This window comes from Terrapene carolina, unplaced genomic scaffold, assembly GCF_002925995.2.
Source record: "Terrapene carolina triunguis isolate 2854851 unplaced genomic scaffold, T_m_triunguis-2.0 Scaffold42, whole genome shotgun sequence".
Lineage (NCBI taxonomy): Eukaryota > Metazoa > Chordata > Testudines > Emydidae > Terrapene > Terrapene triunguis.
Window position 1 is genome coordinate 38,207,212 of NW_020664393.1, and position 17,104 is coordinate 38,224,315.

A 17,104-nucleotide genomic window follows, 5' to 3' on the forward strand; every position below is an offset into this window, starting at 1 on the left:
TTACCTGACCACCACCTCTCGGGACTCCTGCCCCCCGGTATCCCACCCCCTTATCCAACCCCCGCTGCTCCCTGTCCCCTGACTGCCCTCCCAACCTCTATCCACATCCCCACCCCCTGACAGGCCCCCCGGGACTCCCACTCCCAACTCTCCCTGTTCCCCATCCGCTGACCGCCCCCCCCAAACCTCCGCCCCATCCAACCGCCCCCTCCTCCCTGACTGCCCCAAGGCCCCCCGCTCCCTTACCCAGCCCCCCTGCTCCCCCCCCCCTTACCAGCAGCAGGAGCTCGCAGTTGTGACACCCAGCCAGAGCCAGCTGTGCTCCCCATGCTGCCCAGCAGGAGCAGCAGGCCACAGTGCGGCCCGTGCAGCAGCATGGCTGCGGGGGAGGGGAAAGCGGGGGAGGGGCCGGGGACTAGGCTCCCTGGCCGGGAGCTCAGGGGCCGGGGAGGATGGTCCCGCGGGCCATAGTTTGCCCACATCTGTGATACAGCCTTTTATTACATGATCGCATACTATTTTTTTCCCCCACAGGACTTAATTCAACATACAGGACACATTATGGACTGGGAATGAACTGAAGTGGTGTTGTTTCAACCTGAACGGTTGAAGTTTGGCAAAGATACCAGAAATTGAAAACAGATGCTTATAATGTGAAGTATTGGATAATCTTAAGTGTAGGTAGCACTACCAGTTCTGCTTAGAATAAACTCTCAGGAGTTGCATAGGCAGAAATTGGAAGCCAGTCTGTGTAGCGCGTTTTTCAGTTTGCAGACCTTTCCCCCTCTCCATCTCTTTTCTGTTCCCTTTCTGTCCCTCTCCCTGTTACTCTCTTCATTTGTCTGCATATCACTAACTCTGCACTTGGTTTGTTTAACACCTCACTCATCCACTGTGTAATTTTCAATCACAAAACTTATTCCTTAATCATTTTTCCTCAAATATGGGAAAGCAATTATTTAACTGAACACTAGATAGTTTTCACTAGGAAGACATAAGTGTGGTTGCTTTGGTACCAGGATTGGGTGAGGAAGTGATCCATAAGAGGACATCTCTCTAAGAGGTGGTGCTCTACATATAACAAGTTTAAGTCTGGTAGTTCTCAATAACTTACCAAGGTTTTCTGCATTTTTTTATTTCTGTGATTTGTTCTGCTCATTATTAAATAAGATCCAACAACATTATGGTGCAGATTCACAAAGGGATTTAGGTGCCTATCTTCAATTGATTTCAATGAGAGTTTAGCATCTAAATACCTTTGTGAATCTAGACCTTTGCGTATAAAATGCTTCAAAGCAACCGAAAGTTCTGAACAGTTTAAAATAAAGTGAACTTGCTGTGCTGTCCTAGAAGTCCATGGATTCTAGCTGAATGTTAAAAGGACAACATAGAATGAGATATAATCAGTTGGAAAATATGAGTTAAAAGTTTCTGTAGGTTGTAATAGTGGAGTCTACACCTTTAAGGGCTAGGAAGCACTCAACCCTGTTCTGGAGAGGAGCCCAGCAGGCAGGCGCTGGGAATCATCTAACCTCACTAGGCAAAATCAGGTGATATCAATTAGGGGTACAGAGGAGAACATTCCCCTTGAAATACAACAGAGCACTATGAAGTGGACCCACCTAGGGTGGGTAGAAATTCTGACCAGGAAGCTAGTGAAGGCTGAGAGGCACAATCTAGATCAGGGATCGGCAACCTTTGGCACACGGCCCACCAGGGTAAGCCCCCTGGTGGGCCGGGCCGGTTTGTTTACCTGCCGCGACTGCAGGTTCGGCTGATCATGGCTCCCACTGGCCGCAGTTCGCCGCTCCAGGCCAATGGGGGCTGTGGGAAGCGGCGTGGGCTGAGGGATGTGCTGGCCGCTGGTTCCCACCACCCCCATTGGCCTGGAGCAGCGATCAGCGGCCAGTGGGAGCCGCGATTGGCTGAACCTGCGGTCGTGGCAGGTTAACAAACCAACCCGGCCCGCCAGGGGGCTTACCCTGGCGGGCCGCATGCCAAAGGTTGCCAATCCCTGATCTCGTTTGAGAATGAGATTGTTATTTTATGTTGTCTCTCTACAGTTTCTTTCTGGGATAATAAACAGAGCCCTGGAACCAGGGCTATGATCAGATTTGGGTATGGCTAATTATCTAGAGTCCACCCTTCTACCCAGGTGTTACACTTGTTATCAATCACCTGCCAATACTTGTGAATTTACAGTTACAATTTCCTGTTTTTAAAATGTTTGGTCTCATATTGCTGTGGGAAAAACACAAGCAAATGAGGGAAGTGGACTAAACCCCAATCCTGCAGGGTATAACAGTAATAATTACTTCACCTACAGTAGGTGTAGGTGCCTGCCCCATGTAGATCAGCTGCTAACCGAATGTGTGGAGGAAAGAGTACAAGCTAAGTAAGCACAAAGCACAGTCAAATTCCCAAAACAAACAAATGGAGGGGGGGAAAACAGAAGAAAGAGGGTTGTTTTTTTTCTGACCTTGCTTTACATTGTAGTAATAGTCAGTGCTATTTATACTGACACTAGATAAACTATTATTTCTGATTTTTTTAAAAGTTAAATATGTTCTCAACTGATGATGATGGCAGGTGCACAGCTAGTAGGGAAGGGATTCTTATAACTGCAGTTGGTATGTTAAAGCTTTTTTGTATTTTTAAAGAGTACTGTTAGCCTTTAAACTGCCCCTAAATATTTGGCTCACCGTTTCAAAGAGTTTACAGCACTCTACGTGTTACTTGCATTTTGAAAATACTTCTCAGCTTAAATTACTTTGCTTTATTTTGAGGTTGAGCAAGGTTTCCATCCGTAGGCCTTTGAATTGATGCAAAATTAACAAGGCATAATAGCCACACACAAATTCTATCTATTACAGTTCTACCACTATCTTCCCACTCACTTGCAAAAATGCATTATTCTAACCTATCCTATTCTTCTGTATACTCCTGTAGGGGGGAGAGAGAGAGAGAGAGAGAGCCTGGAGCACTGGGCCTGGTATAAGATCTGAGGCCTGAACCATATTATAGCCATGTATTAAAGCAGATGTTTACAAGTTTTACTGTCGGATACTTGGCAAAGGTACTGCTAGTGTTCCTAGAACGCAGGCACTCCTAAGAAGTAACAGATACTAGGTATGCATGTGAACACACTCGGGAAGATTAAAAAAAGGTACATCCTGACTTAACACCAGATAAGAGGGTTTGACAGAAATGATGAACAGGGATATTTTGCCTGAGACAACTGGAGCAAGATACAAGGGGAGGTAACAAGCAGATGCCATGAAATAAGTAAGGTGGTATATAAGTTGTTTGTCTCAGTCCATAAATGTCAGAGTACCTCACCGACTGAGCCACTCCTTGCCTCGTGTATTAGCCTACCTGTAACCACAGATCCAGGGAATTGGGACTGTGCCTCGAGGGCAATAAACCTGGCCAAGAGCATTTGTCACTGAACAGTGCCTGTGATCTTTCTTTCTGGATAGTACTTATGACACTCTGCCTCAAAGACACACTCTGCACCCCATATTCACCATGGTGATATTGATACGTTTTGTATAACATATGCCTTGTGAGGTATCATTCTAAAAGTCTTTGTATGTTGAACATTAATATCTTGTTAAGTTGTATGTGCTATCATGGTATAGGAAGTTATAAATTTTTGCTATGTATGTATTACTGAAACATGTTGTGAGGTTGGGAACACCCACAATCAGCCTTTCAGGTACAACAATAAAAAGGCCAAACAATGTTAATGGCCTATTGAGGAGATACATACCCTCACAAGGATTACCCCAGAACCTTGGTACAACAGAAACCTCTCAGAGATAGCACTACACAATGGGGACTGTTTGACTCAGGTCACAGCAAAAGATCTTTCCAGCACATTGGAAGAAGATATAAAAGGGGGAAGTGACATCATAACAGGGCCTCACTCCCCTACAACAACACAACACCTGGAAACACCTTAGGAACAAAGACTGAACTGGGGAGCATCCCAGGCAGGAAAGAAGGAAGTCCTGCCCAAGTATGGAAGCTTGATGGACTGTTTGTACTATCAAACAGCTCTGTGGTAAGACCGGGAGTGGTCTGCAGCTTGTCAGGCACAGTGTGAGAGGGAGCCCAGGCTGGTGAGACAGGGGTCAGTGGTACCCCAGTTCCAGGTTGCACCTTGGTGTGGGGAGCGGTCAGAGTACTATTGAGGTCTGCTGAACCAACTATCTGCACAGGGCTGGGACAGCATACGAAGAGAGCACACATGTCCATCAACCAATGACAACTCCTACCTCTTTCACCATAGTCTCACTTCGTACCTTGCTCCATCCTTCAAAAACAATTCACCATTAAGCATGAAGTTGTGCAGTTACTTACCTTTGTACCCACATGCGCTTATAGCAAACTTTGTTCTCTCTAACACCTTTTCTCCTAGTGTCAGTGCTTAAAGCTTTCCAGGTCACAGATCCAGAAAATAAAATTTCAAACAAGCAAGTTGGCTTGTGGAGGGGGACACATGTTTAGTACAGCCTGAGGAAAAACCTGCTCTGACTGGTGGCTTTCCCCACTTGTGTAAATTCTGGGGCAAATGGGGAAAGCCTCCTGGGCTGCTGCATAAAGCAGGTAGAGCTCTCTCCCCTCGGGTACTGACATTGTTTTATTCTATATAGGTCTTCATACCACATGCATCACTATAATATCTGAGCACCTTCTAGTAAGTCATTAAGCAACATGGCTAACATCTGTTGTGTGTTTTGTTCTCTCCTCCCCGTAGGGGAGAGGATAAGTGGAGCATGTACACTTAAAAAAAAAACCAAATACCTGTTGTGTGTGAGAGACGGTAAGGTCAAAGAACCGTGCCTCAAACTTGAGTTGGAACCAGTAGCACTGGGGTTTGTGATGACCATTAGTTCCACAGTCTGGGGCCACCCCTGGAGAAAGTTTTATCTCCTGCACAGCAGAGCTTTACTCTTAGTGTTCAGAGTTCCCTTGAGCCAGTGGAGGGGAAAAGAGCAGAGAAGCCATCCTGTTTCCCCACCCTGGAGAAGAGGGGAAGTAGAAAGAGCCCAGGGAAGCTCTGTTTTTCTCCTCCCTTCCTGTGAACAACAGAACAGCTCCTCTGCTTTTCCTAGCCTTCCCTGCAATACCAGGTCCAAGAAGGGGGAGGGTGAAACCTGTTGCAATGCCCTCCCCCTAAGCCTGGGAGAGGTGGATGTAGAATGTTAGGGGCTGTAGAAGGAGCAGAGGTGAAGTGGGGGGGAGGGGCAGAATTGACAAGGGGGGCTGGCACAGCAGAAGTGACTGGGAGGGGAGTGATAGACCCTCCGCTCTTTTCACACACTTTTAAGCATGGTGTCTTTCATGCCTGGTCTGAAACCAACTGTAAGGTTTTCAGGAAAGACTACATATATGTTTGTACAGCATGCAGTATAACAGGGCACCAATCAAATTACGACATCAATAATTTCAGCCCAATACACTTATGAACAATCTGTTACCTACAACATCATGTTGTAATGAACACTCACTGTACAGAGATTGACCTGACTTGAATTTCCTGAAGTTCCATACAGCATTGTGGGAGGGGAGAGAGGAAATACAAGGGAAAGGCTCAGGACAGTTAACTCGGTCAATAGTGCAAACGAAGGCTACATCATAACACCCTTCCAAAAGCTGATCCCAGGTAGGTCTGAGGAGAGCTGCACAATGTGACTTACCTAGGGCTGGGAACCCAGAGCACTCAAGTAGCAGGTGGGGCAGTTGTTGCATTAGCACTGCTGCAGCAGAAGCCCAAGAGAAAGCTGCCTGCTTGCTGGCTTTGCTCAGGGGCACAGAATTAAGGGTGACTGAGTGGAGAGGCTCAGCTATAAGCAGTCCCGCAGCTGCAGCAAAGAAGCAGTAGGCAGTGAGCCAACTAAAGCCGGGAAAGGCTGCTACGGATCTGGGAAAGGGGCCCAGAAGAAGAGTGGTGTATGTGAAAGGGATGGGTGAGCCCACCAGCAACAATGAGGCGACAGCAGCACAATAGACAGCTACAGGCCTCAGCCACAGCTCAGAACAGCTTCCTGCCCATTTCCAGGCTAACACAGCCCTGTGTGAGCCACTCCTCCAGAACAGTCTTAAAGAAACAGAAGCACACACAAGACTGCTACCACCAGGGATACTAGAAATCCACCACACGTGAGGCTGGCACGGCAGACACATATTGTATAGCTCACAAAAAGAATATAGCCCCTGAACTATTCTCTCAGGAAGGTGCTCTACATAGAATAGCACTGCTAAAAGGGCACAGGACCCAGCTCAGGCAAGAAAGAGTCCCTAGCAGAAGAGAAAGCTAACATTATTTCCTCCATGTCTATTTGTTTTTTTCTTTAAATATAATTACCAAATAACTTTGATATACAAGCTAGAGGAACAGGAGTGAGCTAATGTTATGGAAGAGACACATGCCTGATTATATAATACAAAATAGCAATACTCTTAAAAAGCACACTTACCTTCAACTCACACAAACAGCTCTATCTCATACAGTCCTTATTAGACTCCTGAGCACAATAAATGTGAGTAAAATGCAGCACAGATAAGTATTAATCCTAGACTTCCAAATTCAAAGCTAACCTTTGTCTGTGTATTTCTGAACTACTATCAAAGCCTGGTAAATGTATAACTAAAACTCAGACAATTAAAATGAAGTTGTCTGAGCTGTTCACCTCCCGAATTAAGAGACCTCAAAGAGCTATCATGACATTAATTATTAACATTGCTTATTTAAAAAATGCTGCAAACTGCCTACTTGCAGGAATAGCAAATCTCTACAGACCTTTAGAATGCCAGAATTCCTATAAATAAATGAAAATAGCAATAGCAGTGCTATTTACTCATAGTATTTTCAGGATAGGTTTAATTGCTCAGAGTTCTAAATTGAAGGAGAAAATCAGGAGCCTCATCTACCTCCCCCTAACCTGCTCCTGCCAGTTTCTTTACCCTTTCATTGTTACATCCACCATAAGGTTGCCAGTTTTGGTTGGATGTATTCCTGAAGGTTTGGTCACATGCCATGATCTTTAATTAAAGATTAATCTTTAATTCTTGGAAATTCCAAGAAAATCCTAATGGGTTGGGAACCCTAATCCCCCAACAACCTCAAAATTCTCACTTGCTTCTTATGGCAGGCTCTACACCTCTCCACTGCTGGTTCTTCACAGATGATGTAGGATGGATTGATTTAAATCAAAATTGCAATGATCTTGGGGTTCATTAAATAACAAACTAGTGAATGAGAAAGGAAGAAAATTTTAATAAAACAAGCTGGAGAGCATCTCTGATGAACTGCTGCACAAAGCCCTGTGGTGTTCCCAATCCCCACCTCCAGGGCACATCTACAAATTCCTATGTTGATAATACTGTCTCTTATAAGGGAGCATCTATAAATTATAATCTTCTACAAACATTTTTCTATATCTTCTGCCTTGACAAAAAACAAATTAACTCGTGTGTGTGTGTGTGTGTATGTGTGTGTGTGTATATATATAAACAGCTAACAACTATCTAATGACACATGTATTAAATTCTCAGCCCATGTAGTACAATTACCTAGAGAAGAGAGGTTACCAGCAAATCACTCAAGTGAGTCTTTGCCACCCACTTTTCTCAAAACCCTTTCTCCAGGCAGGTTAGCAAGTCTCTATGAGTCTTTCAGGAGGTTCAATCTCCTGCTAACATCTTCTCAATATCGGCCTTTCATTAGAGTCTGAGTTGTTCTCTTGTTACTTGACAGTTTCTCCTTTGTGGGTTGATGATAAAGGATCAGTCAGATGGGAAATGCCAAAGTCCATATTTACTGTCAATGTATTGGAACTTTCTGGGATTACTCGTAGATCCCTTTGATTACGTCAAAATGTGTCCCCCTGGTCTGTCTGGACTACATAAGACGTTGGATGCAGATGTTCTTTAATGGTACTCCTTTGGCCCCAAGTATTAGAGGTGTGATTCCTCAGGCACACTCTATCACCTGGGTTAAGAGATGGGAGATCATGGACCCTTTTGTCAAAATAATATTTCTGCTTCCACTTCTGATTTTCTTTCATCTTCCATATGGTTTCATTGTTAGGAGATTTCAGCAGGTTATCAGTAATTGGTAAATTAGATCGGATCCTTCTTCCAATTACCAGCTGAGCTGCAGGAAAGCCATTCTCCAGAGGTGTACTTAGGTAAACAATAAAGGTTTATACAAATCACCCCCACTGACAAAAGTCTTTTTCATAAGGTTCTTTACTGTCTATATAGACCTTTCCACAAATCCATTTGATTGGAGGTAATTTGGACTTGATGTTTTGTGATGAAAATCCCAATCTATGGCAAATTGCCTAAAATCTGCACTGAAAAATTGCAGTTCATTATCACTAAAGACTTCATCTGGAATTCCATGATTGGAGAAGATTTCCTTCATGCCAGCTATCACTGATTTACTATTACTACTGTGCAGTGTGAAAATTTCTGGATACATAGAAGAGCAGTCTGTGACTATTAAATAATCCTTTGATTGCCAGGTAAATGTCAGTGCTTACCTTCTCATAAGGCCTTTGTGGAACTGGATGAGGTCTCAGTGGCTCTGCCTATTGGCATGGCTTGTATTTCAAGCATGAAAAACAGTTTTTATCCGCAGACAATGAGCACCTCTCGTGTTCATTGTTTGCACTTCTCAATTCCTAAAGGACCCTTGTGGATCTTCTGTAGCATTTCTTTTTAGAGGCTCATTGGAATTACAACCTTACTCGAAAATCACACCATCTATCACAGTAAGTTCATGTCTGCAATTCCAATAGCTCTTATACTTGGATAGCAACTGCTTATTTCTTCAGGCCACCCTTTAATTACCACTTCTTTAACGATTTCCAATTATTCATCTTTCTCCATTTCCTCTCTTATTTGTTGCAGTTTCCTGTTAGCTATGGGAATTGACTTTACAATCAGATCTGCATAGGCTTGCATCCCTGTCTCTAAAGTCTTCTCTGGTTTCGTGGAAGCCGCTGCTCTGGAAAGTGTATCAGCAGTGAACATGAATTTACCAGGTATGTAGGACACAACCAAATCATATTTTTGCAACTTTATCATCATTTTTTGAATCCTTAAGGTGTAGTCATTTAGTGGTTTGCTAAATAACGTTATCAGGGGCTTGTGATCCGTTTCAACTTCCACTATCTGTCCATAAATATACTGATTGAATCTCTCACAAGCAAGCAATATTCTTAAAAGCTGCTTTTCAAGCTGTGTGTATCTGGTTTCTGCCTCAGTCAGTGATTTGGATGCATATGCAAGTGGTTGCCAAGAATCCTCTGTAAAATCACTGCACCTAACCCAGACTGTGAAGTAGCTGCTGAAACTTTAATAGGCCTTTTTGGTACATAGAACTTTAACACTAGTTCTTGCATCAGTTGTTGTTTTAAACCTTCTCATGATTCCTCCTGTTCTGCACCCCAATACCATTCATTTTTATTCTCTAGGAGTTCTGAAAAATGCTGTTTTGGTAGATGGAAAATTCATACTAATCTAAGATAATTAACCATTCCCAGGAACCATTGAACATCTTTCTTTGATGGTGATGTGGCATCATTTCAAATCTTCCTCTTATCAGGTTTACACCTTCGTTGGAAGTAATGTCCCCAACAAAAGTCAGTTTTGTAACCCCTAAAAAACATTTCTCCCTATTTAGTTTGAAGTTTGCAGCTCTAGTTGCATCCAGGACTTCCTGAAGTCTACAATCATTCTCCTCTTTCATTGAGCCCCAGATGATGGAGTGATCCACTGAGGTGTCAAAACCATTAATATGTTCATAGATAATAGGTATAGTTTGTGATACACTTCTCGTGATGAACCTATGAAGGGTAAGTGTAAGAATGTATATCTTCCAGATAGGGTATTAAATGTGCACAGCTTTGAGCTTTCTTCAGTTAATTTTAGCTGTCAAAACCTCAAGGATGCATCCAATTTACTGAAATCTTGAGCAGATGCAAACTGAGCCATAATCTCTTCTCTGGTTGATAGTTTGAAATGTTCTTTTTTTACAGCCTTGTTGAGGTCTCTAGTATCTAAGTATATGCATAGCTGGCCATTACTTCTCTCCACAATGACAAGGGAGCCTACCCATTTTGTTGGCTCCTGATTTTTTTGTATTTGCATTGCTTCCATCCTTGCAAGCTCAGTCTTGAGTTTATCACTGAGTGCAAATGGCACCTTTCTACATGGATGGATAACTGGAGGGACCTGCTTGTTTATCCAGATTATATGTTCACCCTGCAAGCAACCCATCACGTGAAATAGGTCATGATATTCCTGAAAGAGTGCCTCATAGCCAGGTTCAGTATGATCTTGTAATGAGAGCACGTGTTTTATTAGATTGAGTTTTTCATATGCAGCCAGGCTTAAAATTGGTGTCACCTCCTTTGGCACTACAATGAATGGGACACTGTACATGGTATTTTAATGGTTTATGCTAGCAATATACCTTCGTAGGTATATTTATCCCAGAATAACCAGTTATTTCATTTTTTGGTCCCAGTTCTGGTCATATTTTCAATCTCTCATAATCTTGTTTAAACAGAATATTAACCTGAATTCCTCTGTCCACTTTCAGTGGAATAATTGTTCCATTCACTGTCATAGGTAGCATCCAGTCCCTGTCATCAGGCTTGCTAGATCTCAGTACGTCTATGAAAAACTCCTCAATCAGATTATCTTTAAGTGAATACACTTGATTTTTCTGCATTTGGGATCTGCAGCATTTTACAAAATGATTATTTTTCCCATATTGATAACAGAGTTTCCCAAAGGCATCACACTGTTTGAGGCCTTGCTGTAATCCACACCTTCCATATGACTGTCTGTACCCAGTCTTTCCTCAAATAGTGGTTTTCATAGCGATTGGTTCCACTCTTCGATTTGACCTAATCTAGCTATATTCTTTTGCATTTAGTAGATAGATAACACCATCTGGTGGATTCAGCTCTTTGGCTTGTGCTTTCACAGTTTCTGCTGCCCTGCATATTTGAAGAGCTTTTTCTAAACTTAAGTCTCCTTCACGGAACAGTCTCTCTCTTAACACATTGTCTTTAATGCCACAAACCAGAGACTGTCAGCTCACCAAAGTCACAGGTTTTACCGAGTTCCCTTAATTCTGTGACATATTGTTCTATGGTGCTATCGGTTTTTTTCATGCATGTAAGAATTTGTCTTTCAAAGGTTTCATTCCTTTTTCTCATGCAATGTTCCTCAAATTTAGTCAGTATTTTACTTAACTTCATGCTTTCACCTTCTTCAAACTTAAAGTTGTTATAAATATCCAGTGCTTCCTCCCCAACAACATGCAAAAAGACTGATGGTTTCATTTTTCTCCTCTGCCCCTCTGGCTGCCAAATACAATTCAAATCTCTATCTAATTTTTTTCCAGTTGTCTGCAACATTGTCTGACAAATGCAGACTGAATGGAAGTTGCAACATATACATTTTGGGCTTATTTTCTCCCTTCTTAAGCTAGTCAAGCTAATACTGTGCTCACCAAATACATGCAAAAGCCTCTGTGCCTGGTGCTCCACGTGCTTCTCTGGTGCCTCCCTCTGTCTCTGCTTTCAGTTGCAAACACAGGAGTTAACTTCAAAATGTACTGCATCAAGTGTTAAGATGTGGAATAAGTTTCTGAAACTTTCCTAATGAAAGAGAGAGGTGTGTGTGTGAGTGCAAGTTAGAAGATTTGCTTCTTGAATATATCACACTTGGATAACACAAACTGATGCATGGTATTTTACAAAAGGTCCTCCCCATCTTTGCCCTCATGTCATGTGTTGTATTCCCTCCAAGGCACAGTACAGAATCTGGCCTCTTCTGTACACATCCAGCCTAAGTATCCAGGGTATAGCCACTCTAGAGTTTGGCTGGCTGTTTGTTTGGGTTGTCACCTGTGAGAAAACTAAGGTAGAGAGTTCAGATAGAAAATTTTGGGCTATTGTATAAGAGAAATCATCTATGATGTTGAAATCTCAGAAGTCGACGAATCTTGTGAATTTCATCACATTGTAGGACTGTGTGTCTCAGCTTATTTGTGAAGCCGTTGGTGTCTGGAAGTTTTATAGATTAGTAGGATACCAAGGTTAGATTTGTCTCTACATTTACAGATTAAAGGGATGCCCTCTAAGTATTTTTTTCTGAATGATCTTTTCTTGCATTTGAGTTTAAAAGTGAGTCTACTCTGCCTCCAGATTTGTCCATTCTGAGTCTATGACAAATAAAATATTGAATTTATACACACAAAATTGTATAATTCTCAGCAAAGAAAATATGTGCTCTTACAGTGGAACTTGCTGTGCAGCTCTATAGGTGAACTTTGCTAACATAATCCTTATGTTCAAATGTTTACTTACATTGTAAAACAATTAGAAAATAATTTATAGTAGAATTCTTGATTGTTCATTTATTGTAAAATTTAGCTGATCACATGCTGTGATAATTGGTAAATCTCTATACTGACAGATTATAAAGTAGAGCAAAAAATAAACCTGTGTTTTAAAAAATATGGTTTCATTCAAATGTATGTTTCCCTTAAAGTCTGAATAATCCACATTTTTGCTGTTCAGTATAATGAACCACTTCATGTAACCTCTTCAGACGGATGAGCCGTTTTTATGAAAGACTGGACTGATTAAAAAAAACATCATAGTCATAAATATTATCACAGGCATAGTAGGGAACCATCACCTTCATGAAATCATAGTAACATCCCAACACTCACTCCTACAAACCACAAAAGAACAGAGATCCAAAATATTTGCCCCATTAATATTTTATCTATGTAGACTAAGCAAGAATACATCCTAGCAGAACATTAGTAATGATTACCAAAGACTATACATTACTCAGCTGTCATGAGTATATAAAAATGCAAAGTGTAAAACAAATCTGCATTTCTGCTAAATATTATCTTCCCGAAACTCTAAGGCACACAGTTAGAGTTCATGTTCTTTTATTAGCACTGCTCCTACAGCGTATTCGACATCCTAATATCTACTGCACCAGACTGAGTTGGGATCAGATTACAATACAGTGACTTTAAAGGTATCACTAAGCCCCTCTCCCAATGCTTTGAAAAATACATAGAGTATTTCTTTTGTCAAGATAAGAGTTGATTAAAGTGAATCATTTACTGATATATCTCCATTTGAATAGGTAGAATATTGAAGCTCAGATGATGCAACAGTTATATAAATTCTGTTTGTCAGCATGAAAATATTCAGGGGCATATGCAGATATTACAGGCTCGATGTTATGCAGTAGAGATCATCCTCAGAAATTGCCATTAGTTATGCTTCTAAGCCGATAACAGCAGGAACTACATGTAAATTAGGATCTACTGATTGTGCATCTCCAGATTCATGGACCAGATTCTTAGCTGGTGTAAACTGGTGTATTTCCACTGAAGTCAACATTATTTTAGCATCTGCTATATTGTATACATTTGGAGTGAAATTGATTGCAGTGCAAATGGCTACCACATAGGCCCTTAACATTAGCCTTAAGAGAGGAATATGTGATGCATATTGTTTTGTGCAGACACTCTGCACTGGTGTAAATTTCAGTTTCACTGGAAGAATCCCACATGGGATGTGATTGATCAAAAGTGAGTGGATATACTGTTTTTCACAATGTTATACTATCTCAAACAAACAGACCTGGAGGGAAAAATTTGACCTTAACTGTTTCTTTGCTGTACGGATATTTTTCATACAAAGACTGGATTCCAATGAGATGTAAATATAACACTTGCATCTGTACCAGATGCTCCATAATCTTGTTCCAATATTGTTCATATTATTTGATGGCCAACTTCACTCATTTTCACTGGAAAATTTCATAAGATTATCAACTCAGAAATAACCATCAATCCTGTATATGTTAAAATTAATTGTTCATCCTTTGAAACTGCAGAATTCTGGGGTGAATAAAGTGGTAAATTTACATTCATTGATTTTGAACATCACAAATGAGCAAACAAGAAAATGGAAATTGTTTATATAATCATAAAATGGTAGCACTGGAAGGGACCTTGAGAGGTCATCTAGTCCATTCCCCTGCACTCGTAGCAGTACTAAGTATTATCTAGACCATCACTGATAGGTGTTTGTCTAACCTGCTCTTAAAAATCTCCAATGATGGAGATTCTACAACCTCCCTAGGCAATGTATTCCAATGCTTAACCACCATGACAGGAAGTTTTTCCTAATGTCCAACTTAAACCACCAGTCTTTTTAATCTCTCCTCATGTGGAATCTGTTTCATATCCCTAATCATTTTTTGTTGCCCTTCTCTTTACCTTTTCCAATTCTAATATATCTTTTTTGAGATGGGGGCAACCAGAACTGCATGCAGTGTTCAAGGTCTGGACATACCATGGATTTATTTAACAGCATTATGATATTTTCTGTTTTTATTATCTATTTCTTTCCTAGTGGTTCCTAAAATTCTGCTACCTTTTTGAATTGCTGCTGCACATTGAGCAGATGTTTTCAGAGAACTCCACAGTGACTCCAAGATTGTGATTATTTTTTCCAATGTTCATTACTTTGCATTTATCAACATTGAATTTTATCTGTCATTTAGTTACCCAGTCACCTAGATTTCTGAAATTCTTTTGTAACTCTTCACAGTCATCTTTGGTCTTAGCTATCTTGAGTACAGGGTACCATGCAAAAAATCGTATGTGATCACGTAATTAAGTCTGTATCATAATACATAACTCATTAGGGGATGGCACAGAGCAGTAATTTCTGCTTACTGGGAAGCTGTTGTATGACCATCTGCCTCCAGTCCCAACAGAAAAAATGAGTAAGAAACACTTCCCTGCATAGGAATAGTTATCTAGCGCCCATTCCTGTGACGTGTTGAATGAAGTCAGTGATTAGCACATTGCAGAATGAGGCCTCTATACTGAGGATGCTGTTGGTCAAAATATGTTGACAACTTTACTGTCTGTATATAGGTTCCAATCACTGTGCTTCCATATACAACTTTCTCATTATGTATCATTGGCCCAGCTTTATGATGTGACATTTCTGTCAAATATTGTCTGAGATAATCCCTGGTAAAATTATATTTGGGTTACACTTTGTGACTCTTTTTTTTTTGCTGCGGGGGGAGGTTCAGCATCAAGCAAAAATGTGCTTCAGGTAATACAGATAATCCTAATTAGAACATAAATAAGTGTGTTTTTCATATAATAGACCTGTCTCCCTAGTAATTCTATGTTTTGAAGCCTGAAGAAGGCACTTTGAATTAGTACCAAAAAAGTAAACACACTGAAGTCTAGCACCTATATAGTACTAGCTATTGTCTGAACACCGACAATATCTTTCTCAAGTGCAGATGTGTAAACCTCAATTGAAGCCATATTCACATACAAAGTCTAGCCAAAATAAAGGGAATAATCTGGTAGAACGTCTGCTGACCTTACAGCATGCTGAGATCTGCCAGCTTTGGGGTTTAAGTATTTTCTTTTTTTGAAGGGCAGCATCTGGCTGACCCAAACTATAGATTTAAAAATGGGAAGATTTTCAGAAGACCAGCCTCCAAAGTGCTGTACGTGTTCCCTCTTTACTAGATATACTATTAAAGGTAACTATTAATAGTATTCTTGGAGTTCTCCTATCCAAATAATATATAAACAAATAGTGAATGACAGTATAAAAAACTCAGAAAAGAACAATAGAAACATTTATTCTGTTGTGACGTACAGGCTGAAATGAAAGTCTTTCTAGTGGAAGTGAATTGATCATTGATATTTTTCAGTAAAATGCACACGTAGTAAATAATGTTGCTTTTTCTTTAAATACATGTTGACCTAATAACTGCTTGATTTGGAAAGAGGGCAGTATATAAGGAGTGTGAAAGGCAGGAAAAAATGTGTAAATGCTTAGAAATTAAAAAGGCATAATATAAAATACTAAACAATCCTCCTGCGATATTTTATGTCCAAAACCAATGAGGTTACTCTTGTGAGGATGCAACATTTGGTCTATGCTTTTTACTTTTTGATGATAGATCATTACAGTACATCAAGTTTCAAATAAGGCTCTTATGGACACAGGCAGCTTAAACAAATTTTTGTTAGCATGCAAGGAGCTAAGCAAATCACATGCTCTGTTTAATAGTAATTGCATAATGTTCAAAATGAACATTAACACTTTTAATGAAGGTAGATTAGAAAGTAAAATGGAAGACCAGATAATCTCTTACTAGAAGCAGCCACTATAGTATTTTAAAAAGGTCTCAAGCAAAGTTGTGCGCTTGGATACAAAATCACCCAACTGTTAACTGTCAGAAATGCCACTACTATCTTAAAATTGTATTATTTGAAGACAAGAGAGAAATCTGACACAAGGAAAGTAGCCAGGGACTGCTGCAGTCATTACATAAAACCTTGTCACAGGATGTGGTCCAGTGATAAACAAGGTCAGGCTAACTTACCATCTGCTCATGGATCATAATATTGATGCTTTATTCTTTGTGTTTTACAATTACATTATTTCAAATTGTTTAAAACAGAAGCAAAATGCCACTGGAAAACATGTTTGTTTGTTTGTTTAACTGTTAAATGGTAAATAAAATAACAAAAACAGAAAAGTGCAAGTATATTATGCTCTGTGCACAACAATTCAACTTTAAATTAGTTTTCACAACTATGTTACACCGCACATCAGTTATGTGCTCTTTAGAGGCCGATGAATAATGGTTTAGCTGCACTTATTTGGAAGTAGCTCCTCTGGAAGCGATTATCTTGTTGACATTAGGTTGAGGATTGTGGAATTGCCTTGGGGAAATGGACTATTATGGTTTTCTGTAAAACCTGTAAAACTCTGTCCACACTATACCTGAACTAGCTGAAGCTAAAGAGAGTTTAGTAGAACTATGTTTGAGATCATCCTCATCACAGGGTTCTGTGAAGAGGGCATAGTCTGGTTAAAAAACATGGGTTTGTCTTTTGTTACACTAAAGCACTTTTCACAGCTCAGGCAGTGTTAAGGGGCCTTAAAGTGGATGTAAATAGGCTTTTGTGTAAAGGAGAATCAAGTCT

At 40.6% G+C, this 17,104-nt stretch overlaps 1 protein-coding gene across 1 annotated transcript in view; it reads right to left on the minus strand.

Moving 5' to 3' along the window:
- LOC112106622 (isoaspartyl peptidase/L-asparaginase-like) overlaps positions 1–6,585 on the minus strand; it is a 245,381-nt gene extending 238,796 nt beyond the window's left edge. The window contains exon 1 of the mRNA XM_024199984.2: positions 6,486–6,585. The gene's annotated coding sequence lies outside the window, so the exon portion shown is untranslated. The remainder of the gene's footprint in view (positions 1–6,485) is intronic.
- Positions 6,586–17,104: the final 10,519 nt, after the last annotated feature.